The sequence below is a fragment of the Sus scrofa genome, chromosome 1, assembly GCF_000003025.6.
Source record: "Sus scrofa isolate TJ Tabasco breed Duroc chromosome 1, Sscrofa11.1, whole genome shotgun sequence".
Classification (NCBI taxonomy): Eukaryota; Metazoa; Chordata; class Mammalia; order Artiodactyla; family Suidae; genus Sus; species Sus scrofa.
Genome location: NC_010443.5, coordinates 168,169,305 through 168,197,228, shown reverse-complemented (window position 1 = coordinate 168,197,228; position 27,924 = coordinate 168,169,305). Strand labels below are relative to the sequence as shown.

Below are 27,924 nucleotides of genomic sequence, written 5' to 3'. Positions count from 1 at the left end.
CCTCACATGATGTTGGATATCTATAGAGTTCTAAGTGCATGTTTCCAGTGATTCCTTCATTCATCCTTATTTAGCATCCAAGAGTTTGTCAAAGATCTTTTATATTTGCTTCTGCAATGACACTAGGAGTACAGGAATACAATCTCATTATAAAAATAATAATATCCAGGACCCAGGCATCCCTGTCTTCCACCTGCCAGCCCCCACCCCCCCGCCCTTCCCTCCTCCTCCCACCAGGCTGCCCTGCTGCACTTTGACCCTTGGACACCTCTAGAGCCCAACGTGATCAAGATGGCAGAGGAGTAAGATGTGGCAGTCACCTTCACCCACAAACACATAACAAAAACATCTACATATACAACGATTCACACAAACATCTACTGAATGCTAGTAGAAGACCTTGAACATCCAAAAAAGGGCAAGAAACCCTCCACATAACTGGGTTGAACAAAAGGAAAAAAAAAGAGAGAAAGGAATCAGGATGGGACTAGAACTCATGAGAGGGAGCTGTGAAAGGGGAAAGGAAAAAACCACACACTGGAAATCCATATAACTGATGAGGATTTCAGCTGATATGGAGGGACCTCAAACCTTCTGAGAAAAGTGCAGCAGTTGGAATGATGAGGGCAAAGCGGAGAGAGAGCCATACAGACCATCAGTACCACTGCCCTGGGCACCATAGCCTGAGACTCATGGACGGGGCTGGGCTGGGTGCTGAGACTCAGGCTCTTGGGGTCAGTTCTGGGGAGAGGACTAGGGTTTATTTGTGTGGAGACAGCTTGAAGGGCTAGAGAGCGGTGCTCTAAGAGCTGGGAAGTGAGCACCACAGCCTAGGGAACCCCAGAGGAGCCCTGGGCCCACTGGAGAAGCAATTGCCATTGATGCAGAGGGCGAGAGGAGAAGGGGTAGACCACCATAGGAATATCTTTCTCTGTGCAGGTGTGGACTCTTGGAGGGTGGGGCTATGGCTGTGAGGCACTTCTTGTGCAGGCTACAGGAAAAGGGCCCCTTATGGGTGGCATTACCTCTTACATGGGCTAAGTGCATGGGGGTGCGCTTGCATGGTCTACAGGTAGCAGGGGCAAACTTTCAGTCATCTCAGACTCCAGAGGTGGGCATGGCCCACCACCACTAGGGGTCCCTGAAAAGGCAGCCCCTGAAGCCCCAGTCACCTCAGAGGTCAGCCTAGAGGAGGTCACTGAAACCAAGAACCACCTGCTGTTGCTCTCACTCCCCAGGAAAGCACATGCCCTGTTGCTGCCACTGACAAACACTCAAAGTGCCATCTAAAGCTGCCTGAGGATCACTGCCACTTCCCAGGGCCCTGCAACTAGGAGCAGCCTGAGCCATCTTTGCATAGTTCCTTGCCACTGTCAAGGGCCCAGAAACCAGGCACTGGGTACTAGCCCTGCCCATTGCCTCCATCTCCCTGGAAGCATGTGTAGCACCCTAGAAATAAATAGTCAGCCCTCACAAAATACCCAGGGGAGCTTGTGCATATGAATATCCCTTTAAGACTACAGTAGTTGTTTTCCCTAAACTCACAGAATAAGAAAAATATAAACAAAATGAAGAAGCCCAGGAACCATTCCCAGTTGAAAGAACAGGAGAATTCACCTGAAAGAGCAAACAGTGAAACAGACCTCTGCAGTCTAACAGATACTGAGTTCAAGAAGGAAATAGTGAAATTTCTGAAGGAATTAAGAGTGAATATGAAGGAATTAAGAGCAGATATGAACAGTAATGCAGATTTCTTTGGAAAGGAATTAGAAAATATCAGGAGGAGCCAAGAAAAGTTAGAAAATTCATTTGCAGAGATGCAAGCTAAGTTAAAGTCACTGAAGAGAAGAATGAATAATGCAGAGGAACGAATTAGTGACTTGGAAGATAGAATTATGGAAATCAACATTCAGGACAGCAGACAGAAAACCAAATGAAAAAACATGAAAACAATAAAAGAGACCTATGGGATAATATAAAGCGGGACACTCTCTACATAATAGGGATTACAGGAGAAGAAGAAGAAAAGGGGATTGAAAATGTATTTGAAGAAATTATGGCTGAAAACTTTCCAAATCTAAAGGAAACAGATATCAAAATACAGGAAGCACATAGGCCCCAAACAAGTTGAACCCAAACAGGCCCACACCAGGACATGTTATAATAAAAAAGGCAAAAGTTAAAGATAGAGAGGGTTCTAAAGGCAGCAAGAGAAAAACAACAAGTTAATAACAAGGGAACCCCCATAAGGCTATCAGCTGATTTCTCTACAGAAACACTACAGGCCAGAAGAGAGTGGCAAAATATATTCAAAGTTCTAAATGGGAAAAATTTGCAGCTAGAATACTCTATCCAGCAAGAATATCATTTAAAATAGAAAGAGACATAAAGAATTTTTCCAACAAACAAAAACTAAATGAGTACAGCAATCCTAAGCCCATTCTAAAAAAAAATAATAATAATGGAAGGGCTCCCCTAAATAAAGAAGAAGAAATAGGATGGAGGACATCACAATTGGAAGGTAATCACTTAAATTAGCCCTTTACCACAGATATTGAAGGGGAAATAATAATAATAAAAAAAAAAACCCTATTGTAAAAGTGACAGTCAACACAAGGAACAGCAAAAGATAAACATAAGATATTTAAAAAGGATATGAAAATCATAAATGTGGGGAAGGAAAGTAAGAAAATCTAGACTGGTTTTTTGTTTTTGTTTTTTTTTTTAGAATGTGTTTGAGCCTATGTGACTGTGAGGCTAAAGCAAGCAGATATAGGGAGGGGTTAACATGTTTGAAAAACAGGGCAACCACAAGTCAAAACCAAATAATACATTCACAAAAACTGAAAAGAAGAGGACACAAGCATAAAATAAAAGGAAATCATCTAAGCAAAAATAAAATAACAAAGGAGAAACATAGAAACAATTGGAAAACAAAGTTTAAAATGGCAATAAATATGTGTTGATCAGTAATTACCTTAAATGTCAATGCAATGAATGCTCCAATCAAAAGACATAGAGTGGCAGACTGGATAAAAAGACAAGACCCTACAATATGCTACCTGTAAGAAACTCATCTCAGGGAAAAGGACACATATGAATTAGAAGTGAGGAGATGGAAGAGATATTTCATGCGAATGGAAAAGACAGGAAAGCAGGAGTTGCAATATTCATATTAGACAAATAGACTTTAAAATGAAGGCCATAAAGAAAGATGAAGGACACTACTTAATGATAAAAGGAACAATTCAAGAAGAGGATATTACACTCATCTGTGTGTGTGTGTATATATATATACATATATATATATATATATATATAAACCCCCCTAATATAGGAGCACCCAAATACATACAACAAATACAAACAGACATAAAGGGAGAAATTGACAGGAATACAATAACAGTAGGAGACTTTAACATGCCACTCACATCAATGGACAGATCCTCTAGACAGAAAATCAATAAAGCAGGAGACCCTAAAATGAAAAAATAGAAAAGTTAGACTTAATTGATATTTTCAGGTCATTACATCAAACAAAAATCTGAATATACATTCTTTTCAAGTGCACGTGAAACATTCTCAAGGATTGACCACATATTGGGGCACAAAACCTCAATAAATTTGAGTGTAAGAATCATTTCAAGTATCTTCTCTGAGCACAATGGCATTAAACTAGAAATCAACCACAGGAAAAGAAATTAGAAAAAACTGACTACATGGAGACTAAACAACATGCTACTAAAAAACAATGGGTCAATGAGGAAATCGAAAGGAAAATTAAAAAATAACTCGAGGCAATTGATAACGAAAACGCACTCAAAATCAATGGGATGCCACAAAAACAGTTCTTAGAGGGAAGTTCATAGCAATGCAGGCTTTCCTCAAAAAAGAAGAAAAATCTTAAATCAACCACTTAACCTACCACCTAAAAGAATTAGAAGAACAAATGAAACCTAAAGTCAGCAGAAGGAAAGAAATCATAAAGATCAGAGAGGAAAGAAAAATACCATATGATGTTACTTATATCTGGAATCTAATATATGGTACAAATGAACCTATCTACAGGAAAGAAACAAACTCATGGATGTGGAAAACAGATTTGTGGTGTCCAAGCAGGGAGGGAGTGGGATGGACTGGGAGTTTGGGGTTGGTAGATGCAAACTCTTGCTTTTGGTGTGGATAAGCAATGAGATCCTGCTGTATAGCACAGGGAACTGTATGTAATCACTTGTGATGGAACATGATGGAGAATACTGTGAGAAAAACTATATACATATATATATATATAACTGGGTCACTTTGCTGTACAGCAGAAATTGACAGAACATTGTAAATTAAGTATAATAAAAATTTTTAAAATGCTTTTTTAAAAAATACTAAAAACATGCAGTACAATATAGGGAACTTCTTTACCAAACACCGCTGATTCCTACTCCACTTCCCCAGAAATAACTCTGTCAGCACTTAAAGCAAATTTTTCCTATCTCCTCTCTGGATATTTGCTTTGTGCGCGTGTAATTACACACTTAGGTTTTTCTTTTTTTTTGATAAAAATGCGACTCTGCTCTACTATATGTTCTGCATTTTGCTTTTGTCCACCTAGTTATGTGAACTTTCATATTGATACACTTAGAACTACTTCACTGCATGATACAGAAATATTATTATTTAAAATATTTCCTCATTGGGATAGATTTTGAGAGGTCAAAGTCATGTATGTTCTAAACTTTTATGGATGAGCCCAAATAGTCTTTTAATTACCTCCATCAATGTATAGTTCATAAGAGTGATTGTTTCCCTGATTTCTTTTCTTGCCAACACTTGAGATTATTGACTTTTTAACTTTGCCAACCTGATGGGCAGAAGTTAAAATCTTGTTGTAATTTGTTTCCTACTTTCCTTGAGAGGCTGGGCATCTCTTCTTTCCTCATTAATTGGTTGAATTTGAATATTTCTTTAGTAATGAACTGTTTGTTTATAGTGTTTTCCCAATGATACTTAAACTTCTCTTAGTGATTTTTAGGAGCTCTTTATATATCTTGTATTTAATCTATTCTTTTTTTTTTTTTTTTTTTTTTTTTTGGTGCCACAACTGTGGCATGTGGAAGTTCCCAGGCCAGGGATCAGACGTGCACCACAGCAATGACCCAAGCCACAGCAGTGAAAATCTTGGACCCTTAACCTTCTGAGCAACCAGGCAATTCCAATCCACTGTCTTTTTAATTGAGGTGTATTTTACACACAGTTAAATCTGTAGATCCTAAGAGTGAAGTTTGAAGAGTTCTGACAAAGGTACACATTCATGTAATCATTGCCCAAATCATGATACAGAACATTCCCATACTCCTACACTTTCCTCAGGCCCCCTTTCTTTTCAACACCCCCAAAGGCAACAGTTGTTCTGATTTTTATCAAATTAATTTGGCCTCTTCCTGAACTTCTTATAATAGGATCATACAATTAGATGTCTGGCTTGCTTCTTTTGCTTAGCATGCTGTTTTTTAGATTCAACCATGTTGTTGAAAGTATCTAGTTGGTTCTTGTTCATTACTGAGTGGTGTCCCATTGGCCACCCATTGTCTTAGTGATAGACACAAGGGTGGTTTCCAGTTTGGGGCAATTGCAAATAAGGATGCTGTGAACATTTTTACATAGGTCTCTGTGTGGACATAAGTTCTTGCTTCTGTTGGGTAAATACCTACAAGTGGAAAAACTGGGTCACAGGGTTAGTGTATGTTTAAGCTCTATTAGAAACTGCCAAGCAGTTTCTCAAAGTGATTGCACCTGATGTGTTTTAAATATATTACAAACTCTCGCACCTTGTCTGTTACTTGGACTTTCCCATTGGCTAGGATGTCCTTTGTTTTTAATGCATCTTTGTAAAGCAAACTCAGTCTTGTGTCTCGCACAGGAAAGTGTAATATTTAAAAATATGTATTTTAAAAGTTTTTTAGTTTGTTTTTTACATTTTACATCTGTTTCTATCTCGAATTTAATTTCATAATGTGATATGAGAAAGATCTTAATCCTAGTCCAAACCATACAAGATAGGAGTTATTATCCCATTTCACAGATAAGGAGACAGACTCAGACAGGTTATAAAAGTAGCTCAAGCTGCCCAGCTAGCACGGAGTGGATCTAAGACTCAAAAGCAAATTTGTCTCCTTTAAAATTGTTTTCTATCCCAGAACTCTGGACTCCCATCTGCACCCTAACATAAATCTCACAGGAAAGAAGGGGAAATAACAATATATGTGTATGAACAAATATGCATACACATATATTAAAAAACCAGTAATAAACCAGAAACTAGTAGGGGGGTGTGAGAGTGTTGACCTGGGAGTAAAACTGTTCCCAAGTATGGTTTTTACTATAGTTTCGTGTTTTTAACCATGTACATGATTTATATAGTCAAAAAATTAAATAAAAAAAATTAAAAGAAAACTCCCAAGTGGTTCACAAACATAAACAAATAAACCTGACTAAACTAATTTGAGAGCCTAACCATACAACAACCAAAAATATTTCAAATAACTCGAAAAAAGTACCCTGACCGTACATCTGTGGTGCGATGTATTCCAAGGACAAATAAAACTACAAAGAGGTTTTAAGTTTACTTAGTATGTTTATTGTTATTAATAATGATGATATGGTAATTTGAAAAGTACTATATGTGTCTCATAAAATAAAGCAAACATGTGCATATGTTAATGCTATTAGAAATGAAGATTCTCTGTGTCAAAGAAGAGACACTCAAATATTAAATTAACAGCAACAAAAAGAATTAAGGGGAAAAAAAACACAGAATGTTAAAGTTGAACCGATGATACTATGAACTGATTTCAGTTTTCCCATCTCTGTCCATTGAAAGAGTGTAGAAGCAAGACCCTCAGGAGCAATGAGACCGCTTGACGTCTAGTTTTGATTTCTAAGACCACCGCCCACCAAAAGGAACGAAACCTTTCTGGAGAAATGGCTGATTCCAGGTCTGGGGAAAGCAAAGTACATGGTAAGTCAGGGACATCTTACTGTCCCAAGAAAGAGTGATGTGCTGAAAAATGAGTGAGATCATATCAAAAAGATTCAGAAGTGAATTTGAAGGGATCCTGCTGGCTGAATTTGGGACGACTGAGCATCAAAAAGAATAAGTAAACAAGTAAAAAATTGCTTAAAATTTCACATGAAACAAAGAGAAAATCCATGAATTCAGTGTGTAGGGGGGGTGGGCTGGAGAGAGGGAAGTCTTTACAAAAGACTGACAGCAGAAGACTGTGGAAGGAACGAGAAGTCTAGAAAGTCGCTGTTTCGCAGCCTCCAGGGTAATTCTTGATTTGGGCAGGGGTCATTAATGGATGCCAAAAAACCTGTGGGTTAAGGCTTGTTGGGGAATGGGACATTTGTGCAGCTGCAAAGAGTCCTCCCAGCTTACTTGCTAATTAAAAAGGGGAAATATACCCTTACAACAGAGAGTGATGCTGTCTACATGGGAATCCAATCAATCAAACTTAGCATCATCCATTGTTAGGAGGACAACCTGACATCCCAGACCTCCTGATGTGAGCTGACGTATAGAACACACCTCGTTTAAGGAATGTCCTTGCTGAAATGCTTAACATTTAGCCCCAGCTTGCAGGATTTCCAGGGGACAGAGGAACATGTTAAATGATCACAAGAGAAACCAACTCACAATGTTGGCCATCCTAAAAGGCTATAAGGTTTAGACTCCTCAAAAGGCCTATGTTATGGGATGGAGGGGGAAACCCAGGCCATTTTAGCATGAAAAAGACCCAGTATCCACATGTGATGTGGGAAACTTCATCAGATCCTGCTAAAAACAAATGGAACAACAAACCAAACAAAAAGTCAGTGAAAGATGTACTTGGGGCCCTTGGGAAATGTGACTATGGATGGGAGGTGGAGGCTTTGTGGCATCACAGTGTGGGAATGGATATTACCATGCAGAACATCCTTAGGGGCTGATGTGAGCTGAGCAGCTGAGCAGCCATGTGTCTGTGGTCCATAACCCATCTTCAAACTTTTCAGCAAAACCCACTGTTTCTAGCCCGGGATAAAGCAAGTCTGGCCACAGATTAGAATGGTCCAACAGGGCCAGGTTGAGGCTGAGGCCGCCAAAGTGCCTAGGGGTATCCTTAAGGGAAATAACCCTCTCAGGGTCCACCCTGCACCTGCGGACCCCAGAAGCATGGCCAGCCTTCAATGTGGCACCCAAGCACCTCACTGGCCTTGCTCTAGTCCAAACTGGTTGCTGAGTCAGGGGAGTAGGAAAATGAGTGCTGATCACGTTATTCTTGCAACATTTCTGTATGTTTAGGAATGAAGAAACCATCCAAATGCCCATCAATGGATGAATATTATATCTATAGAGTGGAGAATATGATTTGGGAAGGAAGGTGGAGGAACCTGGGATACATACTAAGTGCCAGAAGTCAGATACCACAGGCCATATTCCTTTTGTAGGATGTATCCAGAATAGCAGATCCATAGTGACAGAAAGCAGATTTGAGGTTACCAGGGGATCAGAGGAGGGGGTGGGAGTGGGGAGTTTGATGGGGACAGGGTGTTTTTATGGGGTGATGAAAAGTTTTGAAAACAGAGAGCTGGTGGTTGCACAGCATTGCGAATGCACTTGACGTCACTGAACTGGACCCTTCAAATTGGTTCACGGTATGTTATATGACTTTCACCTCAAAAGAGTTGACCACAGCCAGAAGGGGAAAAACAAAAGGGTCACAAGTTGGGGATAAAAATGATGCCTTTCAAAAGTGATCACAATTGTGCAGGGTATGTGTATGAAGGAAGACTTGGAGTCCTGGCCCGTGGGAAGGTGGCAAAAGCAGTGACAAGAGTCTGATGATGTGAGCCAGCCCCGGGTGTGCTCACTTCCCCTCTTGAGCCTGGGCTCCTCTGCTGTGAAAGAGTGTCTGGGTTTCCCCCGCCCCGCTGCTGCCGCTCCAAGCCCTTGCTTTCCCACCAGGTACCTTGGCCACAGGCTGGTGACACAGAGCGGACTTGCCTCTCCACACACCTGCCAGTGAGCTTGCAGGGAAATATGTTCTGCTTTCTGGGAACTCACTGGCACCTTTCATGACCTGACCCCAGGAGCAGGGCTCCTTGTGGGTGACACAGTGGTGCCGAGTGTCCCACAGGTGATGTTGATTCAGTGGGGAGATGTGGTTGATGAGCAGCTTCTGAAGCCTCGGGCTGGGGCAGCACCTCCATCCGGCTCTTCCTGGGCCCCAGGGGCCACGGTGTCTGTGATGCTAGCATTAGGGAGGAGAGCTGTGTGCTTCTGTTTGGGTGTGTGGGATGAAAACAACCACAGAGCCACCAACATTCGCTGAGCCCTTACCAGACGCTAAACCCTGCACCAAGCGCTCGGCTTGGGTCCTGTCATGCAGCCCCTCTGATGTGGCAGCCATCACGGGGTCCATGTCACTGAAAGGAGAGGGCAGGTCACACAGGCTGGGTTAGTTCCCAAGGCGCACCCAGCTGGATTCAGACCCACTGGGGTGGCTCCCAGGGCCTGAGTGCTCCGGATGGGGACCCTAAACCTACTTGGGTAGTGAAAGGGCAGGAAGGGGATGGTTGTCTCTTGACCACCCACTATGTGCCTTGCCTGCTACACTCAGAATCCGAATCTCACCAAACGCTTCCAGGTGACCCGGTGCACAGCATCCTGGGCTCATGACCATCTTATAGAGGAGGGACCTGAGGCTTGGAGAAGGGATTTGTCCCAACGAGGCACAGCTGGCACACAAGGGGTCAGGACTCAGGTGAAGTTTGCTGTGGTCCCCGTGCTGGGCCCTTTCTTCCCAGAGCTGAGAGTCCCTGTAAGTGTCTTCAGCTGGGGTTTCCCCTTTCATCTGCTGTTCTGAGGAGCAAGCATTTCATTTTCACGGGGTGAGAGGAATAGGAAAGTCCTGTTTTTGTCTAGAGCAATTAGCAGTGAGCCAAGCAGAGGGCTGGCTGCACGAGCCTCCGAAGGCAAAGCAGACAGGCCTTCAGACCCTAGGCCACCACGGCGGCTCCTCCACAGAGGCGTGGCAGCCTGGCTTTGATGCTCCATGGAGGTTGGGAAAACGGGAGTTTCCAGGAGGGAAGACACCCACAGCAGGCCGCGCTGCCCACAAGCCAGGAGCGTGAAGAGTGCTCCAAGGGACTCAGGAGAAAGGACCCCAAGGTGGACAGAGTTCTCTGGGAACCATTGCTTGTCTCTAGAGCTCTCTGCAGGTCCCCGTCCAGGCGGGTTGGGCTGGGTCTGGGCTGAGGAGACAGGAAGTCATAGCCCCATCATCTGTCTGTCTGGGAGTATCTTGCTAGCCTGTGTCGGGTCCTGTCCCATGAGGAGCCTCAGGGCGGGGTGGTGTCTCCTGGGTGCACAGCAATGGATCCAGCTGTAGAAAATGCTTCTTGACACCCCTGGCCGCTCCAATTCACCAGGTGTGAAATACTCACTTCCTCTACCGTCCAGACAGAGCCAAACCAGCAAAGTTTGGTTGAAGCCAGTTCGGTCGGCCTTTGCCCCCACCTCCTTGCCCTGCCCATTTGCTCTGGGCAAGACTGGGGTTGGTACTGAGAGGCTGGTGCCAGTGCCCCTGGGGGTGAAACATCTTCTTGGGTCTGGACACTGAGGTCACCCCAAGGCATGGGAAGGGTCCTGAGGGTTTCATTCCTGAGCGGGAGGACTCTAAGTGGGCGTGGGAGTCAGTGGTGCGTAGCCAGGCCTGGGTGGGGAGTGGGTAATGATGCTGACCTGCAGCTCATCATCAACCCTCCCGTCTTCCTGCTCTGTGCAGAGCAGCCTGAGGCTTGCTGAGGGGATGTATTACCCTCCTCTGGGGGCTGTCTAAGGGGAAAGCTGGGTTCCCAAGACCCCCTTGAGGCTTTGGGGTCCAAGCCACTTTGCAGGGATCAAGCGCTTACTTGGGATCCAAGGTTGAAAGTGTGAGGGTGGAGGAGGAGAGAGCCTAGGCAGGGCCTCTGACATGAGAGGTGATGCAGAGGGCCTTCTACAGATGGTAGGACCCCAGGCCCCCAGCCCAGGAGCAAGCACCAGTCCTAGGATCACCCTCCATTGGAGGTGGTGGGCTGTGAATTACTGCCCAACAAGTTTCACCTTCCTTTCTTCCCATCCAAGTATCCATCCATCCATCCATCCACACTGAGGGTTTGCTACATGCCAGACTCTGACCTAGACTTTGGAAGTGATAGGTAAATGAAGACATGGTCCCTCTCCTCACAGACTAGAAGAGAGACTGACAAGAAAGGAAGTGGTTTTGATGGAGGGGGTGCAAAGTGGTTGGGCCCAGGCAAACTTGGTGGGAAGCCTGGGTGAGCCCCTCCCTGGGGGCCAAGGGAAGACTTCACAGCAGAGAGGGTATTTGACCAGGTTCCTGAAGGATCAGCCAGGCAGGAAGGAGAGGGAGGAACATTACAGGCAAAGGAACTAGCTTGTGCAAAGGCACTGGGGCATCTGCGAGCTGGATATGTGGTGTGTCTGGCAAACTGTCGAGGGGGATATCCATGTCAGTGGGGCAAGGAGGAGGAGATGGTGCTGGAAAGGTAGTCTGGTCCAGAAGGAGGCAGCCTTGAACACCGAGCTAAGGAATGAGGACATGTCCCGTGGCCGTGGAGCATTGGTGCGTGCCTGCCTCCATGGCTGGCTGTCCTTTGAGGGTGTCTGAACCACCTGGCCTTGCCCCTTGCTGGGGTCTCCATCCCTGTGCTGTCCCCCTGTCCTGCTACTGCCCAGGTTAGGGTGATGGCCACGCTGAGATGACAAGCATGTGAGGAGACCTATATGGCCGGGGGGCCTGAAGCCCTGAGACTTGGGTGGACTCCCAGCTTCTCAGGAAGGGCCGGCCTGAGCTCATCTCTACTCCGGTTGCACCTCCACCCCAGCTGAGAACAAGGGAGCTCTTCCAAGTGGATTCCTTGTCTCTGCTCCCAAGCAACCCCACTGGCACTTCCTTTGCCAGAGGGGAGCAGGTTTCAGGCCCGCCCTCCATCGTCACTGCTGCCCAACTTCTTGGCATGGTGCTGTGGCGCCTTGTTATCTCCTGCTTTGTGCTGTCACCTTTTATTACAAAACCTTCAGAAGTTCTTCGAATCGGCTTGCCGGTTATCGCGCTCCCCACAACCGCTTGCATGAGCCTCTGAGCCTCAACCGCAAGGCGACCACAGCACATCAGTGACTTCTGCTCTGAGCTGAGCCTGGGGCCCCTTTCCCTTGGCACCCCCAGCCCTGAGCTGGGCTCCCCATGCTTCTCTTTCTGTCTTTTTCTTCTGCTAAATCTTAGAAACTGAAGAGAAGCAGAGAAAGGCTTGAGTGAACCACTGAGGCCAGTCCATCAGGGAGATAAGCCCTGAGCAGGCCCCAGGGGCTTGGCTTAGAGGAAGGCCGGATGGGGGAGGGGAGGAAAGGGGGGCAGGGGGAGGGGCAGGATGTTCTGTCTGCTGAATCCACCTATTCTTCCCACAGAGCTCCCTCTGGCTTCCAGAAAGCAGCCTCAGCCAAGGAGCCTCTCAGGAGAGCAGGGAGTGAGGATGTGTGTGTGTGTGTGTGTGTGTGTGTGTGTGTGTGTGTGTGTCTGTCTGTGGAGAGAATGTGTGTGTGTCGGGGAGAGACAGAAACCCAGTATGACACAGAGGAGAATTTATGTGAGAGAGAAAATGAGACCATTAGTCTATATTTTCCTTCTCTTCCTCCTCTCACCCCTCTATTCCCAGTGACTGTCATAGGAGCTGCTTTATAGTAACTGCTTAGGACATGTTTTATTGAACAAATAGATAAATCAGGGCTGACATTCTACTACTTAGAGTAGGCCTGGCAAGGAGCATGTTAGGGGTTGAGGAATCCCTTGCCCCCTCTTTCCTCCAGGGTTTGCCCTATGAGGCTTATACACCTGGGCCACGGTTCTAAGCAGGCCCAGTCTCAGCCCCTTGTGGGCCGGGTGAGCACCTGTTTCCCCCACCACCACCACCTCCGAGCCACAGGAGTGAAGGACAGGGAGTTACACGGGGTAGCTCTGCCCCTGTTCCCCGGAGACCAAGCCCAGGACTGGTGGGCTCACCCTCAGATCATTAACTCCTCAGCTTCCTTCTCAGCTCCTTTCTAAGTGGGGAAGGAGGGGAAGCCTCCAGGAGCATGTGGGGGAGGGGCAGGAGGGGAGACGTTCCTTCTCACGTAACTTTATCTTTTGAACCCCAAGTGTTCCTCCTTCCATGTGGACCTCTGCTATTTTAGGAGAAATGAGTCCAATTAGATGAGTGTCTGTGATCCCCTCGTGGAGATAGAACAATGATGCTAACTGACAGCACTTTACAGTTGGCAAATCACTGTCATGGCCAGGATCCTGTGGGGGTGTCCCATCCACCTTGTGGAGTAGGTATCTCTTTCCTGTCCTACAGATGAGCAAAGGAGGGGCCTTGCTTAGGGCACCCCTATGCAAGCTGGGGAGCTGGGGACGAGGGAGCCGGGGAGCTGCACCCAGATTCCCAACCCAACCATGAACCGAGCCCTTGGGCCAAGAGGAGGAGGGGCCAGGAGGTTGAGGGCGGGACCAGGACCCGGGACTTTGGGGTTGAGCACAGCCACAGCCAGTTCAGCAGGAGTCTGGTTTTTGCTATTTTATATGTGCGCAGAAAAAGACATATGTTGGTTCACATACAATGTCAGGGGGCTCAGAGGTGCTCACCTGGGGTCAGAGAGGGAACCCAGAAAGGAAGAGGGGATAGTACTGAAGCCAGTGGGTAGCTCAGCCCTTCCCGGCCTCCAAGTAGAATTCTTGACTCACTGGGGGTGAAAGCAATTTCTAAAAAAAAGGGATTCCCCACCCTATCCCAAGCCCAGCACATAACGCGTGGCGTTTAGGAATGCTTGCTCTTTTAACAATTTGTTCTTAGCAACTGGAATGTGCCATGCAGTTTCTGACGATGAAGTCCCCAACAAATGTCTCAATGACGACTAGATCAAAGCAGCCACCAACAGTGTGTGTGAGAGAGGTAATAGCTATAAACTTCTAGTGTGCTATAAAATATAAAACTATACTTCAAGTCCTATAAAATGGACATAAATGTTGACTTCATACTATGATTACAAAAGGAGACGCTGTTTGCTAGGAAAATCTAAGGATAATGTCCGCTTCTGCTGTATCATAAATGCAACCTAAAGTAATACACTGCCTTTAATAAGCATTCATTCCATTTTTATTTAAGAATTTTTTTTTTTTTTTGCTGTGTTGCTATTAGAAAGTGTTTTCAAAGGCAGTTAGGAAAGCTAATATCTGAGAAACAAAATCTACTAAAAAAAGTTGGAGCCAGCATCTCCTTTGTTAAAGACAGAGTCTCCCAGCAAACAGGACCCCCTGTGGTGCCTTCAAGGCTGCTTCCAAGGCAGTGGTGGAAGAATCAGAGATGCCTTGGCAGTAAGTCATAGCCCTGACCCACACCCGGCCATAACCTTGGGTGGGGAGCCCTACCATCTGCCTCACCCAGCAGGAACCTGGCATGTCCAGAGGTGCAGTAACCTGCCCAAGGCCCCCTGGGGTTCAAACACAGGCCCGTGTCGTGCTACAGCCATGAGTCTTTCAAGTAAGCCATGTCCTTTTTGACACCGGTAGGAATAGTAAAATATTTTTAGCTGTGTTTTTCAGCCCTTGCTAGGCAGAGAGGTCCAAGGCCGGGCTGAGGCAGATGCCCAGGTCTGGGACAGGCTCCAGACTGTGAGCCAGTACTGGTCCCATGGAGGGTGGGGGGCGGAGGATTCTTTGCTCAGCCACCCCTCTCGGCCTTTTCATTTCCATCCTCTGGGCCCAGTGTGGGCCTAGGAAGCCATGTGGCCTGGGAAAGAAATATGTCCATTGAGCGCCCACTCTGTGCTAGGGTGCTCTGGTCCCTTTTGGTCTGAACACCAGCTCTACTCGTTCAGGGTCATCAGGTCTGTTCGATGGGTGGGGAAGGGGAGTTTGCTAAGTGGGAGGCAGTAGGACTCATAGTTAGAGGCTTGGCCTCTGGCCTGACCTGCTGGAATCCTGACTTTCTACTCACTAGACTAGAGGAAAGGGAACTTAGCTTATGGTGCTCTTCCTATGCTTGGGAATGACAGGAGTGCCTCCATGATGGGGCTTTTGTGAAGATGTGCAGGTGATGCTTGCCAAGCGTTTGGCACAGTGCCTGGCATACAGGAAGGGCTTCCCCCCATGCCAGCAATGGCCACTGCTAAGAGGGAGGGCTGGGATTTAGCCCCGGCTCAGCCCAACCCTCCATGCTATCGGAGCACATGTGCTAAACCCCTGCTCTGCAGTTTGCTTAAAAGCCAGGTGATCTTAGACAAGTCGCTTTCCTTGGGCCTCAGTTTCCTTCACTCTAAAGCGGGGATGTTATTTCACAAGGTGGTCGACAAGGCTCAAGTGAATTAGAAGTGAAAACATTGACTCAACTACTAAGGGTCCTGTGTAAAGTGTTAGCTGGTGTTTTAGTAAGTGCTGGTTGGTGTGTTAGGATTAGTCCTTGTTCTCTCGAGGGTTTAAAGGACAGAACCCTAACCTCTGACTCTTCTGGAGACAAGATAAAGGAAAAGATCAACGCCTAGTCAATGAGCAAGGCAGGAACGAAGGGGAGTGGGAAGGGAGCTGACTTGTCCTGGCACCTACTCCATACCTGGCCTGGTGGTAGGCATTTCAGAGATGTACTCCCGGGTCCCAGCCCCCAGCCCCCAGCCTGTAGCTAGGAAATCTTGGCCTATGTGCTTTCGTTGGCCCCCACCTCTAGATAAGAGTGTTCCCTGGCTATTTGGTGGCCTTGTCACTCGTGGCAACCATGCCACCTCTCCTCTCCTGCTGGAATCCTCATGTCTGTGCCCACTGCCCCTACCCAGCAGGGGCACTGCTGCATGAGGGGTCCGTGCTCCTTAGCCAGGGCCCTGAATGCCGGCACACAGAACATTCCAGGCCGAGGAGGGGAGGGTGCCCCTCTCCACCCCCATGGGCCCCAGGGCAGCTCTGCTTCTGCCCACAGTCTGACAGAACTTTCGGACTCTCAAGCTTCTAGATGTCAGAGTTCAACCAAGTCCCAGGGGCCAAATGAGAAGAGGCCCTATATCATCTCTTTCTCAGACCAGGCCCCCAATCCAACATCTTCTTTAATCTTTCTTCTATGAAACGAAAGTATCTGGGCATTACCAAGGGATATCAAGAATATTGGAGAACATAGGTGGGAGTATCACTTGCCCCAATAGTGTCTGGATCTGGGGTTTGACAATCCCCACATGCCATGCTGCATCCTTACAAAGATGCTGTGAGACAGACACTATTAGCCCATTTTGCAGATGAAGACACTGAGGCTCAGAGAGGAGAAATTGGGCCAAGGATATTCAACTAAGAAGTGGACAAGCTGGGATTCAGATGCAGAGCTGTTTGACACCACCATGCTTCTGGGAGCCGAAGGGCTGAAGCTCTGACAGTGTCAGGATGGGCTGTGGGCAGGTGGTGGGGGTCTCTGGGTCCCTTCGCCCAAGCCATGTAGGCATTAGCTGATGCTTCCCAGCTGGCCGTTCAGGTTCATCTGACGCGCTCACCCCAACCTCAGTTTTCAGGATGCCTGCCCTTGAGAAAGCCAAGAAATTCATCCTTCCCCAGAACCCAGGCTCCCTCAGAGTCTCTCAGTGCATATGTACACACAGAAGCCTGAGGAAAGGTGGCCTCTGTGTTCCTGCTTCTCATCAATACGTCGCCTTCATCTGGGTCTGCAGGAGAGCTTCCTTTCACCCCTTCCTTCCACTCATTCCTCCTTATTATTTTTTCAGGGTCGTAAATGCAAAATGGCCAAGATAACATGGCTCCCATCATTTTCCTCCCTGCCCTTTGTGTCTCTGAATCTTCAAATCACATGCCATGCCAGCCAGTTTAGCATAAGAAATTAAATTAATTTTCATGCTTCAGATGTAAATGCCTTTATTAATAATTTAAAGCACATTTATTTATGCAGTTTGATATTTTTTCAGGTTCAGGGAAGCAATTAAGTTTTACCCAAGTTGCTGATCACCAGACAGTATCTTCCGTGCCTCCTGCCCCTCAGAGCGGCTGCAGGAGAGAGAATCGTGTGGGCAGAGCCATGCCCCTCCGGCCTGCCCCTGGCCTCTGTGAGACTTGGGCTTTTGACATGAAGAGAGCACATTCATTTTCTGGGGCCCATCTCAAGAAAGGCTGATTTCTTTTTCAGAATTGCCCCGGGTTATTAAACTAGAAGACCTTCAGAAGTCCTGGCCACTAAAAGTTCTTCCCCTCCACTGGCTTCTGGGGCAGCTGTCACCCTTTAAAAGCCACTTTTAACTTCTACCCCAGGAAGCAATTTCTCAGCTATTAGGGGCTTGGTGGCTTGGCAGTGAGAAGAGCTGGCCTGGCTACTTAGGAACTGGTGAGTGTGGAGAACTTGCCCTGCGTGTTCACCTGTCTCCTTATCTGAAAAATGGGGAAATGATATTTACGTTCGCAGGGATGCTGGGAAGATTGAGCCGCAAGATGTCGTGCCTGAAAGCACTCTGCTGGTCTAGTCACCTCCCCCTTTGATCGCCTGGTCCCGTCCCCTCCCCAGGCCTGTGCCTGGGCTGTGCCCCTGCCTGTGAGGCCCTTCCTTCTCCTCTTCATATCTCAACCCCACCCCAAGCTTTGTCATAAGAATATTTTCCATTCACTTATGCTTGCTTCTATCCAAAGAGCTTCTGCATGCCTGCTATCATTTCATCGCCAGTAAGAATGTTTTAAACAGAGATGGAAAGCAAGTTCCCAGGATCTGTAATCCCAGAGACAGATTAGAATTCAGACGTGTTCTTGGGATCCCTGGCTGACCATCCAAGCCCTGTGTACCATGGGCTGTGGGAGGCGCTCTGGGATGGGAGTGGGGCATGCAGTGATGACTGATCTGTCTCTAGGCTCTCATGGTCTAGGGTGACCAGGAGAAAGCAGCTCCCCTACCCCATCCCAGGACTTGGCTCTGCTCAGCATGAGCTGCCTGCTGAGAAACTGACCAGGAGTCTGGGGTCAAGGCTGGCTGGGAGGTGTTGGGTACATCTGCTCTGTCTTGTCAGTCAGATTCCAAGATCAGATCTTCTCTATCCGTGTTCATCCATGGAGTGGCACCCAGAACCACCCTTGACTTCCCTCTCCCTCATCCCCACCAGTAATGCAATGCCCAGCCCTGGTGATTTCCTATCTCGGGAGCACACCCATCTCTTGTCCTCATGCTGTTATCACCTACCTCCAAAGCATCATCATCTCTCCTGTGGACACACTGCAGCCTCCAGTGGGTCCCCCCACCACCACCTCTGCCCCATCCAGCCTCACCTACCAGCTCCCTCCTCACCATAGAGACACATTTGAAAGCTCTAAGGCTCTTCATGGCCTTGAATCGAGGCCAAATGCTTTTTCACATCCCATAACTCATGGCATGTGGTGGCCCTGCCAGCAATCCTGGCACACCCGCTGTTTCTGCTTCAAAGCCATACTGGCCAGTCTCTAGGGCTCACCATGCACGCTCCTCTGGGCTGTTCCTTCCATGATGTTTCCTCCCACACCCTAAGCCCTCCCCTCCACCCTTTGTCTGTCTAAGGCCAATTCATTGCTCCTTCCTCAGGGATCTGCTGGAATAAATCATTCTCCTCCCTTACCAGGTGCTCTCACGGTGCTTTCTTGCCGTTCGCGGCCCTTATCACAGCTGTGATTCTGCAATGATGTCTGTGATCGTGGATCTCTGCCCGAGTCCTCTGCTAGCGTGCGAACTTCACGAGGTCAGTTGTCTCCTCTGTCTCACTCTCCATCATACGTGCAGCGCCTCGCTTGGTAAACGGCACAAGTCGGCACTTGGTGCATTTCTGTGAATAGAGAGAGAGCAAGGAGTAGAGATGCCTGAGTCAAATGAGGCAGCTGGATTAGCTGCATTCTATGGCCACTTCCGGCTATACGGCTCTCCTCTGAGATCAGTTTGGCAACCAATCTGCGTCATAAATGAGTGGAAACTCTTGGACACCTTCCGGTGGGATTGCTCTCTTGGTTGGTATTGTCTCTGGAACTTTTGGATCCCTGCTCTCAGCAGGGGCTAAGGGGGGTGGGGTTGAGGGGAGGTGGTGCCAGGTTAGGGAGATGTAATGGGGAGGGCAATGAGGGGAAAGCAGCTGTCTCATATTTGGCTTGGGAGGCAGCGTGATTTGGGAAGACTGCTGGGCTGGAGGGCAAGAGAACCGGGTTCTAGCACAGGTCTCCAGGGCTCCTATGTCTTTGAGCAGCCTCTTGGAGCCTCAGTTTTGTCATCTGTACCTGGAGGTAACCTCGACCTTCCATGGCGAGTGAGAAAGCCTAAAATGATGTCACACTCGAAGGAGCCTGCCTTGCTCTTTTCCTGTAGGTCTTCCTGCCCCCTGACTGCTCCCCAAGTCAAGTGAGGGGACCAGTTAGGGCAGATGCAGTGCAGGACCACGGAGGCGAGCACCATGGAGGTGGCCGGCTGAGCCTGCTTTGCTTCTGTAGCCTTCTTAGTACTGATCACTTATCAGGGGTTCATCTCCTTGCCTCCCCCAAGAGGAATGTCAGCTCTGAGCACAGGGAGTGGGAGCTATCACCTTGTCCTGCGTACTCACCTCTAACTCTCCAGCACCAAGCAGGTTGTCATAGACTCTCAATAAATACGTGCTGGAAATGGAAATGGAGGGAGAGGCAGCCAGGAGCACTGGGAAAGAAGCGGGGGGATAAGGAGAGGAGGATGTGACTGAGGGCTGCTCCTGGGTTGAGGGAGCTCCTAGGCTTGTGCCCCAGACAGGTGCTAACTATGGAAAAGGATGGGGTCACTGGAGGCTGGGAGAGGAGATGACCCATGGAGATACACCAGGAGTCTGTCCAGACAGGAGCAGCAGGAGTGCAGGATCTTGTGCCAACACAGCCTAAGTGCTGACCTGGCTCCGATTCCAGCTCCTGCAATTCCACCCCCCACACCCCCCACACCCCCCGCCCCAGGTGCCTTTGGGTGAATCAACCAGCTTCTTTGAGTTCCTGTTTCTGCGGATGAGGTATAAGAAAACTGAAACTGTGTTCGTTCATTTGTGGTCCCTGTTCCCTTCCCTTCTAGAAAAGTCCTCTGAGGGAAGGGCCATGTGCAGGGTCTGTGGGCGGAGCATCTAGGCTCTGGTTTCTTAGGATGCAAAGCCTGTCTTCGCTGATACTGTGGCTACAGTTTACCATGTCCTTATAGCCATTTCTTATGGGGGGAAAGGAGATTAGAGCCTTTGTCTGTAGGAGAGTTAAAGCGGGTGAGAGTGGGGACCTGGAGAGAGACCAGCGGAGGGATGTGGAGACCATGCAGAGGTGGGAGAGTCAGAGACCCCCAGCTCGTCCCTTAGGCTGGCTCCCCAGTGGGGCTGTGGCCCCCAGAAATGCTGGCTTAAGCCTGGGTCCCTGGTGGGCTTTTCCCCGGGGGTAGTCACGTCATCCTTCCCCCAACCCCACATCCTCATCCTCCCATGTGGAAACCCCCCCATGCCCCTTCAAGGCTCCCTGGACTACAGTGCTCAGCTGCGCCAAGTGGACCACTCCCTGCATGATGCTCTAGACACGGGCCAGCCAGGGAACACCAGGCCCCAGTGCACCCATGTTGGGGTCAGAGGAGTGGCCGTCACTGTTCACATGTGAAAATCAGGGTGGTGAGCAAGTGCACAAGGGGTTATCTCCTTCCTAGGTTTGTTCAAGGCATGGTGCTTGATCCCATTCAACTGTCATCCAAAAAGGTCTCAGCCTCGGAGGTCAGAGTGACCTTGGGCAAGACAAACCACCTCACTGAGTTTCATCTGAAAAATGGGGGTAAGAGTGTTTGACCTGTGGAGTTCTGATAAGGAGGAAAGGAGGCAAATGATGAAGCATGGGGATGGCAGGAAATACAAGAAAAAAAGATTTCTCTGTCTCCCCTTCTCCCCCATCCCCTGAGGGCCATGGGTGGGGTGCAGACCAGCTTGCACCCCTTTCATGATTCAACTCGCATCCACTGGAGGCTGGCTTTGTGGGGTCCAGGTTCCCCTGAGCCTTCTTCCTGCTTTGTCCACCTGGAATAGCCCCTCTGAGGGGCTGACGTGCCTCTGACATCCTTCCACTCAGGGAAGCCTAGGGATGGTGGTGTGGGAGGTGTGCTGAGCTTCCCTCTCATCTCGTGGCTGTCACTCTGTCACTCCCAGCCAGCTCCAGGTGCCAGAAACTGGTTTGCACAGGGGCTGAGACAGGGTGGGGTGAGGGGGGGAAGGGGTGAAGACCTGGGTCTCTGTCTGGACAGTTAGCCCCCTGTGCACCCAGGTTTTCCTGAACTCAAGGCTGGCTCAAACCTAGAAGCAGAAGGTGAGGTGGGAGGGACATCGTGGAGCCCACGAAATGCAGGCACCTCATTATCATTGTGGGGAAACAGGTTGCACAGTGCAAAGAACTAGAATTCAAATTTATTTCTCAACAAACATGATTCAGAATGACCTGCAGACTGGACACTGTGATGGGGAACAGAGGGGATGGGGATCCAGCCCCTGCCTCTTGTTCCAGATCTCCTCTAGTTGGGGCCTCAGGGGCACAGGCAGGTGTGAGTCCAGGTGAGTGTACAGTCTTGCGGTGTGAGTGGCTTGGTCTCACAGCTGAGCCTGTCAGTTCTCTGGGGACTCCCACCCACCCCAGGCATGCTTGGGTCACAGCGGCACTCCTGGGGGTATAGGGATCCCCGGGAGCATCGCCCAGGCCTGCCTCTTGCTTTCCTCTCTGTCACTTGCAATCTCCCTTGAAAAGCACAGACAATGCTTTAGGGAACTGGAGCAACCCCTCTGACCCCACTAGTAAACTGATGAACGATGCTACTTGGGCCGGTTTAACCATCCACCCTGTGTTTTCCAAGACCTGAACTGCCTGGCTCATCTCCTGAGTCACTTAAGTCTCTCCATTGTGTAAGATCTGGGGATCTGGGGAGGCCTGTGGCAATTTGACATCACCAGTTCCGTGAAGCCCTGCCTGTTCTTTCTGAGCAGGTGGGGCCGGGTTTGTCCAGGAAGAATGCAGGAACCTGCATGGCACAGCCCACAGCCTGGGCGGGCCGAGGGCAGGCTGCGCCCACAGTGATTCCTGGATGGCCTTTCCGCTTACATGGCATTTTCAGAAGCTGATCATCTAGGAGCGAGCTCCTGCCCTGAGCAAAGCACCATGCTCAGTACTTGGGGGAGGGAGTAAGACTGACATCAGTGCATTGATTTAGGGCATGGAAGGGAAGGTTACCTATCAAGCTGGGGTGTGTGGGTGAGTGCTTAACAACCAGCTTTCCACAGGGAAAAATGCAACCCCTGCATTTGTCATACAGCATTAGCCAGTTCCCATGGTATGAATATTCCCACCATGGTGGATTTCAAGGTACCAATGTGACATCTTGGGAAGCATGCAGAGAATCATGTCCTGAAAGCAAGTGGAAGCCGCTTCCAGCACACCACTGTTCCAAATGAAGCACTGGGCAAGGCAGTTTGTACAATGTACCAACATAGGATAAATACAATTTTTTGGCTCCTGGACCAGGGAGCAACACCTTCTGATGGAGCTCCCTGGGATTTTTTTAACTTTAGGTGGATGTCTTTCCAACATGTCTCTATACATATATACAGATAAAAGGCTAGACAGATGTAGTAGAAACAACATAAAATAAGTGAGAAAAAGAAAAGGAAAAAGAGAGAACATAGGAATTAACGGGTCAGAGGAACCAGTGCTTCCACTGCATGTTGTCAAGACTGTGTATAATGTTTGGAGCTGTGGCAGCCATCTTGTGACCATGAGGAAATCTAGCCCACCCAGTCCACTGAAGGTGAGAGAGTGGGAAGATGGAGAGAATAGGGGTTTTGATGGTGATGTAGGGTAGCTACTGTCTTTTACATATAGATCATCGTGAGACAACTCTAGTTTTCTTATATTTATGGTTTTCCTATCTACTTAGATTCTGAGTTCTCAAGGCTCAAAACTGGATCATCATGAAGTAGATCAGGGCAATGCAGTGTCAAAGACTTGGGCCTTGCAGTCAAGCAAGCCTGTTTTTGAACTTTAGCTCCTTATAGAGAAATTACCTAATCTCTCAATGCCTCAGTTTTCTCATCTCTGAAATTGGAATGGTAAACTTTCTTACAGAAATGTTGTGATCATGGTATTAGTTAACATATATAAAGTTTCTACCACAATGCCCTAGATAGAAGGCACTCAGAAATTGCTTGTGAAATGTGCAAATAGATATGAGAAAATATTTAGATGCCACTGCATGGGAAAAAACATTGTATCTTGATTTCTTCAGTACTTACAGCAAAGATTTGGCCAACTATGAGTTGTGGAGTAACAGCTCTGACAAAGGCAGAGTGATTTTGAGTAAGTTTCTTTACTTCTCCGAGTATTAGTTTCCTTAGCTGTAAAATGGGTACATTAAAGGGAGATTAAATAGTTAATGCCCAAAGCACTTGGAACATGGCAGACTTTTAATTAATACTGCTTTCCTTCTTTCTTGCTCCTCTAACACACAGACAAGGGCTCACATATACGTACATACAGATGTACCTAGACACGCATGCATGCATGTGTGCCCATGTGTGTGCGCACACACTCACACACACACCTTTCTCAGCTCCAGAATCTTTCAGGAGATTTTTCTGAGCATGTGGCTTTAAGGAAGCTGTCCCCTTGTCTGTCTGCAAGGCCAACCCACTCCGAGTCATGGATTCTTTATGTTTCTCTCGATCTATTCTCCAAGTGTAGGATCTTCAAACAATGGGCATTGGTGCCTAAAGAAAAACTATTTTCTGGGAAGAAGATACTTTATTTATTTATTTTTTTATAGTTTCAGAAAAAATGTAATAGTGTCAAGCTACTGCATTCATTCATTTAATGTATTAATTAATTCAATCAATAAATGACTATGCTCCTGGCATTGCTCTAGGTATAGTGTTACAGCATATTTACAACATAGTTTCTGTGCTCCTGGAGCTTATATTCTATGTATTTCCTAGTAGTAATCTTTTTTAATTTTTATTTATTTTTATTTTTTTCCCCACTGTACAGCAAGGGGATCAAGTTATCCTTACATGTATACATTTTTTTTTTCCTGGGGAGAAGATACTTTAAAATGTAATTATATATTAAGATGCATATCTAGTAAATAATCTAGTAAACAATTAGCCATGTAATGCTTTGAAGATAAAACACATATTTGCAGATGAGACAGATTTGGCAGTCAGAGGGAATCAGGAGAGAGAAATGAAAGAAGAAACTCAGTACTACCTTTCCCTTTACTGAGTGGAACTGGGTCTGGCCCTGGGGTGTGTGGCGGGGTGGGAACTGTGGGATGGGCTGTGCCTGAGATCACCCATCATATCCAAGCTTTAACCATCACAGCGGAGATCTCTGTGGAGTCTTCCTTGGAAGGTTGCTTGAGTTTTTGCTCATGTCCCAATTCCATTCTTTCTTCCTCTGCCCTGTTCTATGTAACATTTGTCCCTTGAAATGTCACTTTTTTCTTAAATCGCCCTCCTGCCGTGAGACCTCCCCCCGCTTGCCCTTTCCTGCCTTACCCTTCCTGCTTTGCTTCCCAAGGGAATGAGACACTCTTTTGGGCAGTGCTCCGAGGCACGCATTTGGCAGCACCATCTCCATCCTTGCCAGAGTTGCTGCATCCTAGAAACCATCAGGTTCAGCCCTAAGCCACAGAGATGGAGTCACATCTTTCTAAAGGCCAAGTCTGTTCATGACCTCGGTCCTAAGCCACTCTCTCTGACCCACCTTGTACTCTTCTTCCCCACCTGTCCCTTCTCTTCCTCATTTTTCTTTCTCTTCCACTTTCCTTGGCTTCTTGGGCTGCCTCCTGAGCCTTACCTGTTCATCTTTGACCTTGACTTTCCTCTAGCAGGTGGCTTGGACTTTCTCTCTGGCCAGGCACTCATTCCTTTCTTTACCAAACCTGTCTGGCGCACTCACCAGGGGCATGTGCCAGGCTGTGCTCCTGGAGGTGTGCCTGGGACCCGAAGTGTTGCAGGGAAGGGAGGTGGGGGTGGTCAGACAATCACTGAGAACTCACTCTCTGTGTGTGTTGGGGCGGGAAGTGTTGAGTGGATGGGGAGAGCGAGGTTGCCCCGAAGAGTAAAATGCTGTCCTTGAACTCTGGCAACTCACCAGAGCTTGGTCAATAGAATTTTTCCTTAATTGATTTATCAGATTAGCTTTAATGGAACCCAGAGGAAGCTGGAGCAAGCTGGGAAGTGATGACAATAGAGGAGATTGGACTCAAGGATTCCCTTTGATCTTCAAACAACCCTGAGAGGGAGGGGGTCGTCCCCACTTTCGAGCCTGGGAAGTAGGCTCAGAGAGGCTGGCTGAGTTTGCAGAGGTTGAGCGGTGGAGAAGCCACAGACATGAGTTCTGGCAGACCTGCTGGGTGTGGGTGTTGGTTGATCCCCCCGCATCTGCCGTCAACACGCTTCCTGAGCCTTCTGGGGACTGATGCTCCGGTCCCTTCCATGGGGGAGGTTGGAGGTGCACTTTTGCTCCGGCACTGCTTCCTCCCCTCCCTGTATCATCTTCTTGGCTCCTTTGCCTTGTCCCTGGGCAGAAGGGGAGCCTACTGAGCTGTCGTCCAGAGGCACATAGTCCAGGGCTGCATAAGAAAAGGACAGTGATTTATGACCCAAAAAGGTGAAGGGTTATGCCAGGGAAGAAGCAGAGTAGTGGGGCTGGGTGGGTGTTAGGGATAGAACCAAAGAGAATAAAAAGCCTTACAGGAGAGCCTGCCTTATGATTCCTGGGTAGGAGTGGGTGGAGAAGCTTCTGTGTAAAACTGAAATGGAATCACAGATGAAGAGAAATCATCTTGGGTCCTGGGTGTGTCTTACAGGGCTGAATTAAATTAAAAACCTATTGATTTTCCCTGCTGATTAACAGGCCTGGCACGCAAGGAAGGGCGGCAGCTCCATAAGCAGCTCAAAACACGGCCCCTGCTCTCAAGCGTCCCTCAGCCGCACTCCGCGCCACCTCTGAGTCTTGGCAATTTTATAATTGGCCCGATGGGTTACGATTTGAAAGCAGAAGCGCCAATTAGCAGGAGGCTCCTTTGACCTCCGTTTGGGGTGGTAGGCGACGAGGTAATGACTTAAGACAGAGGGAAGAAAAAAAAAAAAAAACCCTAAAAATAAAAATAGAAAATATCAAGAGCAAAGACTTAAATCTTTTTGGCTCTCTGATTAATAACCCTGTCATGCCGATCACAAGCTCTAAACAGCAATGCTGGTTGCAGCTGAATTTTTTATACTTTCTATTAATCTTTAATGATAGCTTGGTCACCTAGTCTCTTTTATCTTGTCAGATAAATGTATGGTTAACAGGATAATGAGATTTCTGAAGCCCCATTCCAGCTCCCAGCTATCTAGTGCATGTGGTGACCTCTGACCCCCGGCAGACAGCGGCACCAGGGTGCTCGTAATTGGTAGGTGTGCTGGGAATGTATTGGAAGCTGACGGATGGTTTAAACTTTGATTTGAGGTCGGCGAGGTCACAGAGCTCTGGAAGACCAGCCCGGTTTTATTACCAACTGCCTCTGATGGGGATATAATTAGATTTAGCTATTGCTTTATTAATAAGTAATCGCTTCCCCCATCGCTGTGGGTGGGCAAATGTATTCCTTGGATAATCTGAGGACACTAGTCTGGCTTTATTAATAAGAATATATCATGCGTATTTGACCAGGCGCAGACACCCATCTGGTTGGCTGGACTCTGGGGGAACTCTATCATTTTTAGTCATTTGCAGTATTGAATAAATCGGCTGTGCCTTGTGAAATCTATCCTCACCTCAGTGACCTCGAACTCTCTGTTGTTGTAGGGAATTTCTGTTTTGGCCTGTTTCTCAATGACTTAAGAATAAAAAATATGTAAATAATTGTATTCAGTTGTCCGTCCGTCCATCCATCCATTCATCCACCCATCCCCTCATCTATTCATTCACATGAGTACTTGCTCAACGTGAGTTCCAGCCCTAGGTGAGGCGGAAAGGGTTCACAATGAGTTAAAAACTTAATCCCCATCTTAAGAGATTTACAAGCATGCAAACAACTAAATTTCAAAGAAGGGCAAGATAAAAGCCATAAGAAGATATTAACAAAATGCGAGACAGTGTGTGGAAAGTGTTGAGGGTCGGGCCTGACACACTACAGATGTTCATACTTTTTGGTAACAGTTATTAACATTACTTGCTTTTGTAGAGAAAGGCTGGGGCATAGGAAGGAGGCAGATGTGAAGGAAGAACTGAGGAGTTTCTGTAAATATTTAAAAATTTTGAGAATTTCTTCCATGCCTTTGTATAACAGAAAATAGAAAGGAATGGGGAAGCAAGGGAGAAAAACAAAATATAAGAGAAAGAGAATTCAAGAAAGATTGATCACTCCTTAGTTCTAGACTCTAGTTAATTCAACAACTGTTTTTGGAATGTCTCCGGTGTGAAAGCCCTGTCACATAGCCTGGCTAGGACAGGTTTCCTCTTTGCCCAAAGATGACCCCCGTAAAAACACTGCAGTTTTAATGTTCAGTACTTCAGTATTGCATATGTCCTTCTATTCTGAAATCCTGTAATCTTGGTATTTTCTTGTTGGTTAAATACCATCCTTTAGGTATTTTTTAAAAAATCTGATATTTGCTATGCTGGGCACTTCTTCTTCAACTGGTGACTCAGGGATTTATCTCCTGCTATCTTAACGCGTACCTAGAGACTTAAATGCTGCACTAAAATTTCTAGTGGAACAAAGGAGTGTGCTTTTAGTGAGTGATCTGACTACATCTCTAGGACATTTTGTCTAATCTAAGACACACCATTATGTACCATAAAAAAG

General features: G+C 47.3%; 1 long non-coding RNA gene across 3 annotated transcripts in view; it reads left to right on the top strand.

Moving 5' to 3' along the window:
* The window catches only part of LOC110262000, a 67,548-nt gene extending 39,958 nt beyond the window's left edge, over positions 1 to 27,590 (top strand). Inside the window, exons 2-5 of one of the 3 annotated variants that reach the window (XR_002346486.1) lie at positions 6,875 to 7,012; positions 17,245 to 17,439; positions 18,692 to 18,808; positions 25,986 to 27,590. This is a non-coding gene — a long non-coding RNA (uncharacterized LOC110262000). Of the gene's footprint in view, positions 1 to 6,874; positions 7,013 to 17,244; positions 17,440 to 18,691; positions 18,809 to 20,745; positions 21,240 to 25,985 lie in introns of those variants that run through there. The other 2 variants (XR_002346485.1, XR_002346490.1) reach the window with 2 other exon arrangements.